The 15,085-nt window shown below is 42.1% G+C and overlaps 2 non-coding genes across 2 annotated transcripts; both read left to right on the forward strand.

Moving 5' to 3' along the window:
* The first annotated feature begins 822 nt into the window (after positions 1–822).
* On the forward strand, positions 823–894 carry trnaq-cug (transfer RNA glutamine (anticodon CUG)). Its single transcript has one exon. It is a non-coding gene; the product is annotated as a tRNA-Gln (tRNA).
* A 9,241-nt stretch (positions 895–10,135) lies between these two features.
* On the forward strand, positions 10,136–10,207 carry trnaq-cug (transfer RNA glutamine (anticodon CUG)). Its single transcript has one exon. It is a non-coding gene; the product is annotated as a tRNA-Gln (tRNA).
* Positions 10,208–15,085: the final 4,878 nt, after the last annotated feature.

Genomic DNA, 15,085 nt, shown 5'->3' on the forward strand with positions numbered 1-15,085 from the left:
TCTGGACTCTGAATCCAGCGATCCGAGTTCAAGTCTCGGTGGAACCTATTAGAGCAGCGTAGCTTAAGACGACGGCTCTACGCTGTGTCCCTCTTCCTTTTTTCCAACACCTAGACTTTAAACACTTTTTCAATAATTCTCTCTTACCCATATTTAGACTCGACCACATTTCGGAAAAAATAAAAAGTATTTTCATGGAAGAAAAGCTGTTGTTGTGGCTGAGTGGTTAAGGTGATGGACTGCTAATCCATTGTGCTCTGTACGCGTGGGTTTGAATCCCATCCTCATCGTTTGCAACATTCTTACATAAGGACATCGTGTTCCATTTCATGGAAAAAAATACGATGAATCAAGAACGTTTTGCACTATTTTCCTTTTATTTCAATTAATTGTAGCCTAGAGCCCAAACTTTACTGCCAAAAAATACAGACACTGATCTTGAAAGTTCTCATTCGCTAAAGCAAGAGTCTTGTTCATTCTCTATGGTCTGAACCACGGTTAAATATTTCAGTTCCGCCAAAATGTTGTCTAGAGCACAATATTTACCGACAAGAAAACACAGACACTGATTTCTAAAGTCCTGAATCCCTGTGGCATTGGAAAAAGTATACCAATGCATTGACTTGGAATCTAACCCGGGTCAACTGCTTGGAAGGCAGCTATGCTCACCACTATACCACCAATGCCACTGTGACATTTAATATACTCGGAAATCATCGAACCGAAACTCAAATCTCGGTGGAGCTGTTTAATTCGTCATTTTCACTTATATTTAGTTTAAAGAACGGTTGCACAGTCTACTGAAACAGTCTATGATGAACTGGTTCCATGGTGTAATGGTTAGCACTCTGGACTCTGAATCCAGCGATCCGAGTTCAAGTCTCGGTGGAACCTATTAGAGCAGCGTAGCTTCAGACGACGACTCTACAACTTTTCCAACACCGAGACTTTAAACACTTTTGTCAATAATTCTCTCTTGCCCATATTAGGTCTCGACCACATTTCGGAAAGAAGAAAAAGTATTTTTAAAGGGACACTATGTAATATTTTGAGTAATTTATTACCTCAAATCAACATATTCATTCATAAATAAGTCCTCATTGGCGTAAAATTATCTCTGCCAAAAATCTCACTTATCCTCCTGAGCGAAGAATAATTAATATTAATATCAATATGGTTACATAGGACGGGTAAGCTTCATGGAGGCTTCCATTTTCTTCCGGTCTATGAGCTGCCGAGAGGGTCAAAAAGCACTACGTCGTACAGGAATTGCAAACGCGTTTTCAATCTGAGCCAGCGTGACGGTGGAACAGAGCTTAGTTTAGCGAGACTAGTTTTACCGGCAAATTTGAACATGCACCGCATTTTTTTGAAAGACCATAGTTATGCCACGCCACAGGAGAAGGAATCATCGTCGCCAAAAAAACGACGATGTGTAAGCATGTATAACATGGTTTTCCATGGCAACGAGATGCGGGGCGTTCCTATGTTTGAGCGACTCGTCATTGAAAGGCTACTTTATTACATATTTAATTAACTTTTTCACATTTTTGTCGAGTTTAAATCGTGACAATATTCTTATGACTTATGGATACTGTCAAATGCGTTGGAGGAATTCAAAAGCCATTCTTCATCAAGTTATGGAGGTTTATTCTCTGCTGTGGTCACCACGTATCCAAATCCACCGAGACGCACTTACGCTAGAGCGGACCTTCTGGAGCTTCAACTCGCTTGCGAGACAGTTGATTTATCACCCGAACAACTGGATTTCATACCAACAACTCTGATAAAGAAGACAATACGGAGGAAAAGAAGATCGAGAGGAGGAATTAGGAACAGGATAGGAGACGAGGAAGTAAACTCGTTGCCAGGGCGACTAACTGGCGGCGCGCACAGTCGCAGCAGCCCCTCTTGAGATCTGTGAGATTGAGATTGAATGTTTGAGTGTGAGACGTCCTACGAACGTAGTTTATGACAGGGAAACAATATTAAACATTAGGGCATTGAGAGCGAGTAACATCACTGGCATTCGCTGGCATCTGGACATACTACGCAAACACAGGATACTAACGGACACTGTGACACCGTGCCCGCAACTGCCCGGAGGAGGAAGCAGCAGAGACGGGGTGGACGTAAACAAACTGAACAGCTTCTTTCAGCTCCTACCCTCCAAGAAACGCTATCGCAGCTTAAGATGCTCCACCACCAGGCTGCGGAACAGCTTCCTACCTCAAGCTGTCAGGATGCTCAATGCACCAGCGTCCCAGATCTTCTCACTGGACTTTATTTATTATTTATTTATTTATTCATCATTGGGACGTTTGTTTGTTTGTTTTAAATGTATGTTGATCTTGATCCGTGAGAAACGCCTTCTCGTTTTGTTGTTCAATCAACAAAATGACAATAAATTTGATTTGATTTGATTTTGATTTGATTCCGTTAGTTACAATGTAAATTGTTGGTATTTAGAATACTGTTACATTGTTGAAATCAACGGGTTACAATGCGTTGATTAGGATGCGTGCTCAGCCGCACGCATTATGGGAATTATTGTTTGGATTATCGGTAACTCCAAGACTACCAAAGGCTATGTCAACTTTTATGTTATCTGACATTTTATGTAATCTGACATTAAATGACCTACTGTTATTTATCATCTGTATAGTTATTTGTCATGTTGGAAAGTCCACAACTGCTGGAGTCAAGTTCGTTGTCTGTAAGAATGCTTGGTCAATAAACCTGATCTGATTTGTCCATCTAATTTGTCCAGTTGTCCACGAACCTCATCATCACTCGAATGACTCGATGAGGTAGCCTAGTAGGTGTCATGTCACAGCTTCTTGGCACATACTGCCCACCGTAGTTTTTGGACAAGCGAGCACTATTAGTTTGAATGCAATATACAATTGTACCACTAGATGGGAGTAATTTTTACACAGTGTCCCTTTAAGGAAGGTAAGCTAATGGGGTGGGCGAGTGGTTAAGGTGATGGACTGCTAATCCATTGTGCTCTGCACGCGTGGGTTCGAATTCCTCATCGTTTGCACCAAACTTACATAACTTCATCGTGTTCCATGTCATGGAAAAAAAATACGATGAATCAAGGACGTATTGCACTATTTTCCTTTCATTTCAATTAATTGTAGCCTAGAGCACAACCTTTACGGCCAAAAAATACAGACACTGATCTTGAAAGTTCTCATTCGCTAAAGCCAGAGTCTTATTCATTCTCTATGGTCTGAACTAGGGCCCGACCGATTCATCGGCCTGCCGATTTAATCGGCCGATTATAGCCTTTTTAAAAAATAATCAACATCTGCCAAAAAGACGCAGATTACAACCGATTATTATTTATTTTTTTATTTATTTTTTTTATGTTATTGCGCTCAGTATCCTGCAGATTGCGCTCCTACTCGCCTTGCTAACTAACAACTTTAGCTGGAGTAAAAAAGAGGGGATTGAATTTTACCGTACAACATGAAAGCATGCTCACTCAGGCAGCTGCGCGCTCACCTCACCAATGTACACAAGACGCGTTGTTTGAGCATGTTGTGCCTGATTTTCTTTAGGTCCCAGGCCATGTTAATTTGTTATACTGTAGACTCTTAACGGTGAGACCATACTGCTCAGCACGCACGTGTTAGTCACTGCTCACGAGCGCAGCACATTGGGAGTTAGTTAATTATTTTACATTTTACATTACACTCATTTTTGACTGTAAATGTATTCTAAAACACTCAAAGGTTCTGCATTCAATTCACATATTCATCAAAAGTGTTTAAAGTATATTTAAGGTATAAAAAACAACGTTTTATATGTTTTATTTTATTTTTTTTATTTTATTTTTTAATCGGCCGATTAAATCGTAATCGTAAATTTTCTCTGAAAATAATCGGCATCGGCACTCAAAAATCAATATTGGTCGGGCCCTAGTCTGAACCACGGTTAAATATTTCAGTTCCGCCAAAATGTAGTCTAGAGCAAAGAAAACACAGACACTGATTTCTAAAGTCCTGAATCCCTGTGGCATTGGAAAAAGCATATCAATTGGCCCGGGAATCGAACCCGGGCCAACTGCTAGGAAGGTAGCTATGCTCACCACTATACCACCAATGCCACAATGACATAAAATATACTCGGAAATCATCGAACCCAAACTCAAATCTCGGTGGAACTGTTCAATTTGTCATTTTCGGTTATATTTAGTTTAAAGAACTGTTGCAAATTCTACTGAAACAGTCTATAGTCCTTTTTCCATCAGATTTTCAAGCGAATTAACTCTTAAAGCGAATTAATTTGTAGCGACATAAGAAGCGCCTAAACGGTTTTCCATCGACAGAATGATTATAGCGAATAAAAATTGTGTCACAATGCCCCGTGTTGAAGCGCATTTTTCTGACCCGCTAGATGATTTTCCATCAACAATGTAGCGAAATAGAACCTTCTGGGAAGGTAACACTAGCGCAGGGACCAATGTACGCGAGCCTCTAGGCTCTTTTTTTTGCTGCACTTCGACGACATAATAATAATCATAATAACACAATATTTCCCTCCGTTTCCGTCAATGGGAATCGTCAGCTTACGGGCGAACAGAAGTGAACTGAAATGGGAAAACCTTTATCCAAAGACGAACTGATTCTGAAAACGCGGAACATTAGCCTACTTATATAACTTGCTGAAAATGAATTAAACCCCCCTATTAAATAAAAGTAACTGTTAAATATCCTAACTTTTTATTGTGATCGTCTTTATGTGGCTCATCTGAGACTAAAAAGAAATAATGGCTCAAAACAAAAAAAGTCTCGCGGTCCCTTTTGGCAGTTATTTTCCTGACTCGCGCTGCCAGGCTGACTGCTTTTCAAACGGTATTTTGACTGCTTTTCAAACGGTATATTTTAACCTACTACATACTAGTATTTATAATGGAGAACCGAATGGCCAGACAATGTTTAATGGTAATATGTCAGCTGATCACAGCTATAATAGTATTGCGGCGAAGGATGAGGGCAAGAAGGGTGGAACTGCTGAGCCTGGTCGAGGCCTGCCTGGCGTTACCTCGGCGCCCATCGCCGCAGGTGTGGCAGCGACATCGCTTAAGTGTCTGGTGGGAGGTAGATGTTTTGGGGCATTTTACTGAGCACCAGTGGATAACATACTTCAGAATGTCCAGGGAGACTTTTGGTGAATTATGTTCTGCCTTGGAGCCACATCTTCGGCCGAATACACTGTACCAACCCGAAAGCGAGTAGCAATCGCGTTATACAAGTTAGCAAGTTGCTGTGAGTACAGAGTAGTTGCCGGCAAGTTCAGTGTGAGCATCACCACAGTCCACCGATGTGTGTACTCTGTGTGCCGTACAATCCGTTGCCATCTGCTCCGGCATTACATCAACATGCCGTCAGCTGAAGAGGCCCAGCAGATCGCCTACAAGAATGCAATGAAGCATCACATCCCCCTGGTGAGTGTAGGCTATGAGAGGACTTCCTCACCTGCTGTCATGTTGTCCGTATAAACATTCGGTTCTGTGCTAGCTCTTTTTAAACTGGCAGGCGATGACGTAGGATAGTCCTGCCACGCCTTCACAGCAGACTGACAAACGTGTAGCCCATATTCATATCTACGGTGTAGTAGCCTTTGCGTTGTCTGGGAAAGTCCCGCCCCTCTACTTCCATTTGGATTTTGCCTGCTGATAGCCAGAATAGCCTTTGCCCCCACTTCCCAACGAAAATCAACTGTTCAATCAATTGAATGTTAACATTGAACATTTTTGGATGCACTACCTGCTGTTTCAGCTCAAGTAATGTCTATCATTGGAAATGTGCTTCGAAGCCATTTCATTACATTGAAATATATTAGCCTACAAAACTATGCACAGTTCATGGAATGGAGGAAGTTGGGATGTCTCAATGCATAAATCACACCTCAAATAACGCAATGATATGCTAGAGCATATTTCTTTATTTTTGATTAAAAAGCCTAAATAACAATTGTGTCCATGTGTTCTTTTTATAGCCTATTATGTATTAGTTATGAAGGTGAATGCCACTTACGAGAGTTAGCAAATGTTTAATATTAATATGTAATTTTTCTCTGTAGGTCTATGGCGCAATTGATGGGTCGCATATCCCAATTCTTCCACCCCAGGAAGGATACAGAGACTACATAAACAGAAAGTGCTGGGCCTCTGTCGTCCTACAAGCTGTGGTGGATGACAGAGGCTTGTTCCGAAACATTTTTGTCGGAATCCCAGGGAGCACACACGACGCAGCTGTATTTAGACAGTCCAGCCTGTACTGCAATCCGGCGCTGCATCCCCAAGCCAGTTTGAATTTAGAGGGTGTAGACATCACATTGGTAATTGCAGGTGACCCCGTGTACCCCCTCCTTCCCTGGCTGATGAAAGCCTACCCTGGCCCACACCTTACACCAGCACAGGAAGCATTTAACCAACATCTTAATTCAATTCGTGTTGCTGTGGAGCACAGCTTTGGCCGCCTGAAAGGTAGATGGAGAGTCTTGGCAAAAATAAGTGACATACACCACAGTTTCATCCCTACCGTTGTTTCAGCATGTTGTGTACTTCACAATATGTGTGAAATACACGCTGGAGATGTAGGCCTACCTCCAGTCCCAGATATACAACCAACAGCACAGCCGTGTCAGGAAATGCCCACAGCAAAGGCATCCGTGGTGCGGAGTATGCTGTTACAGCATATACAAAATAAATTAAATCTTTGATTGTACTTGTAATGTACTGCGTACCTACTTTTTTCCCTACATTTGTTGAAGGTGTGGATAATGCAATATATTATATCATATAAATCAACACATTATGACATATATTATATCATATGTAGTCACCTTACCTATAATATACTTCTTTTTTTTTCAGAAAAAAAGAACAGCTATTTTAGATGGATAAAAAAGCAGTTAATTTATTGCATACAAAAGTAATGGAAAGAACAAAGTTGAATTAATAAATAGATACATGTAATAAATAAATAGATGCATAAATATGAAAAGAACACATTAGATAAATAAATATTGCAATATGTAAAATAACTGTGAAATCAAACATTTAAAAAAAAAAAATTTAAACTACAGCTGTGTGTAGTGTGGCTCATCAGGTGAGAGGGAGTTGGAGGGTTAGCTCTGCTGCTGCTGCTGCTGCTGCTGCTGCTGCTGCTGCTGCTGCTGCTGCTGCTGCTGCTGCTGCTGCTGCTGCTGCTGCTGCTGCTGCTGCTGCTGCTGCTGCTGCATGTAGAGAACTGACGTGGTAGGTAGGTGGTAGGTGCTGGGACCTGGATGGGAACAAGGCAATGGTGCTGGCATCCTTGAGGCTGCTCTCTGATCGGTTTCCATACAAACAACCAGTCGGTTGACTGAGGACACGAGCGACTGGAGCATCTCTCTATCGCTCGTGTCCTGTCTTTCGTGCCTCTTTAGCAACTCAGACAGTTTGTTGTGGATCTGCTGTGAGGGAGTCACCTTCCGCTTTAGTGGTCTCCTAAAAAGACCACTCCCTCCCACTGCAGCTGGGGTGACTGGGGTCTCTTGTGTGTCCATTTGGGTGTCCATTTGAGGGACATCCTCCTCAACAGTTGTAGAATCTTTAAAATGAAAAAAAAGAGGGATATAAACAGTCTAAGAAAGATAAGATCCGACATTTCAACAATGTAGAATTGCAGTGGAATTCATTTAACTCCCTCAAATGAGTTCAAAATAATTAGTATTATTTCAGAAAAAAAAATCAAAACCAGTACAATTTGTCCTTGAGCCAGACCCCCAAATTTGGTTCTACGGTACCAAGGACACAAACAAGTTTATTTGTCACATGCATATAGTTACTGGGTTGTAATAAATGAAATGAAATTGTGTCAGTTGTCAGGCTTTTCCTGTGCATAAATGAGAGAGAAGGGGGGTAGATAAAGTAGATAAAGTGCAGATATTACCGTAGATCACTTTATGCCTTAATCGCTGTCCTCGGATGGTACCGACCAACCCCCTGGCCAATGTAATTTACCGGGCCTTTTTCCAGGCCTACTGTAAATGTGTTAAATAAGACTGTGTAGAAATCTTAGATGCATGGCAGATTTAATCGACTTACCATCATCATTGTCCTCCACTCCGTCAGAGAGGTCGAGGTCGTGGTCGAGGTCTTCATCTGGGGAGACTGTGAAAGATATTAAGATTCAGTTAATCTTAACATTTTCCCGTTCATTTTCATACTTGTTTGAACACCATATTCACATATTCACTCAACACTACCACAGCAACACGAGACACATTTCACTGAAATTGAATATAATAGCCTACATCAGGGGTGCCATCAAAGGGAACCTTTTTTGAGACAAAATCTACTTTTTAAGTTGATAGTGTATCATCAAGATCTACCAAGCCTTATTGAAAGCCGTTGTGTATAGCCACAATGTATTGTGCACATACAGTAGGCATAGGACTGGCTTGTAACAACCCAACAAACAACCCAAATAATGCTAGTAAATAACGCTTCTTTCACAATCTCACCATCCTTGAAATATTTCTTCCCTTTTGCAAGAACATGACTGACACGATCAGATGCTTTGGTTGCAGCCTTACTTTTGGTGTTGGGCCTCGTAAAACTATTGACTATTGTGCCGCTAGCTGACTTTTAAATTCCTTTAATTTTTCGGGCACTGAGGTGATTTAGCGGGGAGGTTTGTGTAGCTCCTGTGGACCGTCTTGAAATGCAGCTCTAAATTCCCTTTCTTTGGCCACGTTTGCATTGCAGATCAGACATAGACTTTGAATTCGAATAAACGAAAAAGTAATCCTCCTCCCACTTTGAATGAAAATGATACGTTTTAGCTTTTTAAGCTTCCGCCATGATAGTAGCCTATCCACTCACCCTAGTCTAGCTTCTCCCGCCCTTTCGAGTCCTTAGTTACAACTTAGCAACCACCATACCGTGCATGGCAGATACAAAGACGCCCATAATATTATTTTTTTCATAATGCCTGATAGCTACTATTGTAACGTACACGTCTACACACTGCTTCACCCGATCGGCAATTCATTGTGCGTATTTAAGATGTTCGAAGTTGAATGTTGTAATGTAGTTTTACTCAACGTTAGAAGTAGGCTACACACAACACATGAGTGACAAGATTTCTCGCGATCGACTACAACTCACTCAGCCCGCGAACGACCGGTTGGGCCTACATTACATTACCGCTTAACAGCTACTTAGCCATGTTGGTCAATCATTGTCCTGGGGTGAACCAAGTCACTTAAACTCTGACACATGTAAATGAATTTAATAGCTTACATCACCGCTTATTTGACAGCTGACCTAGCCATGTTAGTCAATCATTTTCTTAGGTAAACCAAATCATTACTTCAGTCAATACAACACTCCAGTAGTGGCAACACACAAACACACACACGAATAGCAACAAACTTAACTTACCAGCGCTGCTGCAAATGGTGGTGGTGATGGCGGTGACCACAGGCCGACTGCCCAAAATAGAGTCCATCTCCTCCCAAAACTCAAATTTCTTTCCCCCCCAGCTCCACTCCTCCCGCTGTCCCTCTTCTCCGCCAGGTACCTAGCCTTCAATGACTTCCACTTATTTCTAAGTGCATCTCTATTTTTGTGTACCCCTCTAATTGCGAGCACCTCTGACAGGCGCTGAAAGATGGTGGCATTCCTCTGCCTTTTCCCATCGAGGGCAGAAACCACGTCCATCTCCTCCAACGCCTTCAGAAACATTTCAGTCTGCCCCCGACTCCAGTTCTGCCGTTTATCCTCAGCCATGATAGAAAGCCGTCTTGTGAAGGGAGCTGAAAGCCGTCTTGTGAAGGGAGCCGAGATGATCGCGAGCCAGAAGACAGCAAAGAGGCGGCACAACAACGTTCGAACTCTCGTTGTCAATGCGCATGCGCGACATTCTATATCGCTTCAGCCGTTTTCCATTACTTTTATGTCGCTAGAACTTTCCCAAAACCACCTCTGCAGAGCGAATTAACTTAGTGCGACAAAATCGGCGTTAGAGCGATATAACCCTTTTTCCATCACATATGTCGCACTAACTTTTGATGCGCATCATTTTAAAGCGCATTATCTTTTTGATGGAAAAAGGACTTATGACGAACTGGTTCCATGGTGTAATGGTTAGCACTGTGGACTCTGAATCCAGCGATCTGAGTTCAAGTCTCGGTGGAACCTATTAGAGCAGTGTAGTTTCAGACGACGGCTCTAAATTAAAAAAATCGACTTGAGCTACACACTTGAGTTAATCGATAAAATCGTTGTATCACCCATCCCTAAGTAGTAGTAGTAGCCCCGTAATTAATTGTCAAACGAGAACGGTCAAGAAACTGACTTCATCATTAACATAACATAAGCATCGTAAAACATGCACCCGTATAATTAAACAAAAATGCAAAAAGTGTTGACCTACTATTCTTCAAGCGGCGAGTTGAAAATGTTGACGCAAACAGCCTACTCCACCGACTCACCTCCTCTACATGGACCTATTAAAGAAGAAGAAAGGACAGCGGATTAAAAAATGTCGCCCATTCATTCTTATGAAAACTGCTCAATGGCGCAGGGCAACATCAAGGAGAGATTTGCTTCCGCAATCCCCATCACGGGAGCCTAGCCACGCCCTAGTTCATGACGTACCGGATGCAGAAATATTCTCGTTTTCTAGCATTACATATTTTCTATTCTATAATATGTTCATGTTTCTAGCATTGTTAGTGTAGCCGGCGCGGTATGCATATCGCCGACTACTGCGTTGTGTTCCGGTGCACTGAAGACAGGACGCTGACGTTCTTTTATGGCACTTTATTCTATAGGCTGTACAAGTTCAATGAGAGCAAAGATTCAGGACTCTTATCTTCATGGAATGAACCAGCCTCTCTCAATCAAGTGGAATGCAAACTAGCACTAATAATATTTCAAAACCCGAAAATAAAATGCAAGAAAACATTTCAATGAACACATTCTAAACCTGGTATTGGGAGTAGGCTACATATACCTGTACAAGTTCATGGAAGCAAAGATTCAGGACTATATATTCACGGAATGAACCAGCCTAACATAAGAAAAAGGACAACTGAAACATTTGGGCTACACTACACGAAGATAGAATGGCGAGCGCATACCACGAGGTTAGCTATGTTAACAATCTAAAGCTCACAAAACATAAATTATCTCGACAAAACATGACTAAATTTAAGTGCACTCATCCTGAAATACATATACAAGTTACCATGTTCACTAAAACTAAGGTTAGAACAGGTATATTTCAAGTTCACATTTGCAATGCTGTGGACGACACGTACCTCTCTCAATCAAGTGGAACGGAAACTGAGAAAGGAACGCAAAAATCCAGCACATAGCCACCACTATCCAATAGAGGGCGCAGTTACACAACAAATACCTAAAAACGACCATGAACAATAAAAGATGTTGGTGAAATAAAACTCACGTACTACGGTGGCACTGAGCATTCACCAAATAAAAAAAAGTTTCACAGCTAATGTAGCCGTTAGCACACTCAGGATCTCGTAATTATGAGATAAGGATCTCGTAATTACGAGATAAGATATCGTATTTACGACATAAGGATCTCGTTTACGAGAAAAGGATCACGCGGCGCCTCTCATTCATCAATAACGTTGCTGGCTAGCTGCAGGCCATAGGGTTAAAGTTTGTCGTATGAATCGACGTGACACAAAAAGTTTAGACCTGGGTTTATGTAAAGACGACGTCTTGGACGATTACGTTTCCTCAGTTGTACTCCTCGAGGGTCTAGGATTAAGAGCAGGTGCCGTATCGTTGTTTGAGTCACTACAAAGCCTGCTTGGATGCATTTCAGATGCATCAATTTGTATCCGTGAAGCATCCCGTACTGGTTCAACTGCTCCTGCAGGAAGAGAGCCACTTGTAGCAGGTCCGACTGGGCTTTTCTCCTGAACAGTCCCAATGACTTCAGATGTCTGCGCAATTTCGACATACTTATATTAATGCCCTCCTCACTTTTTGAGGAACATCCATATTTCCCAATACCACAACCCGAGCAGGAAATAAAAATACGATAGCGTCGGATAGCGTCATCTTGCCGGCCAATGACTTAAGATGTCTGCGCAATTTTGACATACTTACTGTACGTCCACACCAGGAGCGAGGTCGCTGCGAATTTTCGCTGCGAATTTTTCTGTTCGCTTTGGTCGCTCAAGTCGCTCATGACGTACAATTCAATTATGCAGACGCATTTAAAGGAGCCGTATGCGTTTAGTAGGCCCTACAGACAGCCATATCAAATATTGAACTCTCCCATACACCTTGGCCATATTGCCGAGACGGTTTTGCTTGTTCGATAAAGTGCTTCGACAACAAGTAGGACAGTGATTCCCCCCAATATAAAAATCCTAAAATGTAGGCTAATTACAACCGAGAACAAAAAACCCTGCGTGCTGTAGTAGTTGAAATATGTTTCACTGATCTGGATCTGCAAATCATGATCTGCACTCATTCGTCGCATTCAAAACAAATAGACGTTAGCGCACATGGCTAATTTGCATACGTGCACAGGACTGGTTGGCTCCGCAAGGCAAATAATGGAACATATCTATCTATCTAGGTCTTTCTGTCTATCTATCTATCAACGCGTGTCTAGTTTTAATGTGATGTATTGTGTGTATGTCCAGTCAGACTTGTTCTGTGTGGTCTTGTAGGCTACTGTCCTGTGTGGGACGCAGTGGCGGATTGGCCGTCGGGAGCACCGGGACGTTTCCCGGTGGCCTGATGGTCCTCCTGGCCTGACTTGAACAGTCACCGGACTGAGTGACTGACGCCCGGGCCAATCAAATCGATCCATCTAGTTACGTATTAAAGCCGCTCGGCGACCTGTCGGCGTACAACAACCAATTAGCTCCGCTGTCTTCATTCCAGTAGTCGAGAGAAATGGAGAGTCAGAAAAAGAGTGGAGCAGAGAGAGAGAGGGACAGAAAACGTAAAGCCCTCGCCACAGACGGAGCAAAATGTTGCAAAATAAGTGACATGTTCACCAGAAGGGAAGGTCAGTCAAAAACGATACAGCTTTCATTGCGTTTATCGTTCACGAAGGGTTAAGTCCATCAACTCGTTCACCGCTTGACATCAGACGTCAATAGCAGCATCATGCTAGTTGTAAATGAAAGTTTGATGCCGAACTCACCCCGTGAGTGATGGGACGATTAGTCAACGAAGTCGACATAGTCGACTTAAAAAATTCGTCGACATGAATAATTTGCGTCGACTAGTCGCCTCCCCCCCCCCCCCAGTCCAGTCGTGGCGGTAAATATGCACCGTTAACGTTAGTCGCCAATCGTTTTATCATAACAATGGCGGCGGCAAGCAGTAGTAGCGGGAGCACAGAGGCCCAGCAAAAAAAACACGACTGAGGTGTTCAAAAGTGTGGGATTTTTTCCCACACATTAGTGTGGGACACTAATGAGTGAATATTGTATTCTAAGTTCTTCTTTGTTGTTCTTACATTGTTGCTTGTTAAATTTAAAGAAATTAATATATTCCAGTTTTGATAAATGTTTTATATGTTTGATGCTTGAAAGTAAAGTTAATTATTGAACATCCAAGCTAGTATTTGTCTCTCTTTTTACAAATATAGGCCCATTGTTTTGTGTGTCTTGCCTTGTACATTTGTGTATCCTATGGCTGCTGTCCTCAATAGTTTTTGAGTATTCATCCATTGCTATAACATTTGAAAACAGGGTTTTCAATGAAAATCATATATTCAAATAGATAACTCATCGGTCACTCCTAAATCTCTTTTAACTATCAAATAGTGTTAGAATACACAACTAGAGGTATGGTGGTCTGCATGAGAAGGGTGGCCTGGAATGGCATCAAATTCCCAGCCTGAATTATTGTCCCAGTCCGCCACTGGTGGGACGAACCACCTAAATGGATTCCCGACGATTTGTGTCGTTTGGTATTAATAAAGACTTGACTATCTATCTATCTGACTATTTAATTAAAAATTATTCACCTCAGGCTCCGTGAATAGTGGGGAATAGAGGGATAAAAGACAAGAGATATATCCCTTGTCATTTATCCCTCGTCTTGTCGATTAGTTTGTTTATGTGACGGTTTTGTTTAAAGCATGCTACACGCGATTGGTTGGTTAGATTGGTGGCATGTAGAGCAAATTATAATGATTCCCGCTTAAATATGAACGTTCTAGATGTAGCCTATAAATACTCCCGCTTATCATCACTTGATATCCAAACCACTATGGCGTTTCGATCTCTGAACTGAAAAAGGGTGGGTTCGTACAACACCGGGTGCCCAGTTACAGCCGCGATTAATACTTCAGCCGACATTTTGTTCAGTGAGTGAATAAAGGTAGGTAGGAACCAAAGTGCCTGCCGATGTTCCCTGGGATCCACGCAAGCGAAGAGCGTCTACATTCCGATTGGCTGTCAGTGTTTGGTCGCTGAAGCGAATAATAGTCATTTGCATAAAGTTAAAAAGTTTTCAACTTCTTTTTGACGCTCTGGTCGCTCAACTTTGGCCGCTGGTAGCGTTGGTCGCTTTGGTCGCTTTGGTCGCTCTTGCCCATAGAAAGTGAATGACTTCCGGCGATTTGGTCGCTCAATTCGCTTCTGGTGTGGACGGACAGTTATATTATTGCCCTCCTCACTTTTAAGGAACATCCATATTTCCCAATGCCTCAACCCGAGCAGGAAATAAAATAGGCTACCATAGCGTCTGATAGCGTCATCTTTGCTGGCCAATGACTTCAGGTGTCTGCGCAATGTTGACATACTTATATTAATGCCCTCCTCCTCACTATTAAGGAACATCAATATTTCCCAATGCCTCAACCCGAGCAGGAGATAAAATACGATAGCGTCGGATAGCTTCATCTTTGCCGGCCTGCAGCTAGCCAGCAACGTTATTGATGAATGAGAGGCGTGATCCTTTTCTCATAAACGAGATCCTTATGTCGTAAATATGATATCTTATCTCGTAATTACGAGATCCTTATCTCGTTATTACGAGATCCTTATCTCATAATTACGAGATCCTTAT

The sequence above is a fragment of the Gadus macrocephalus genome, chromosome 8 (genome assembly GCF_031168955.1).
Source record: "Gadus macrocephalus chromosome 8, ASM3116895v1".
Classification (NCBI taxonomy): domain Eukaryota; kingdom Metazoa; phylum Chordata; class Actinopteri; order Gadiformes; family Gadidae; genus Gadus; species Gadus macrocephalus.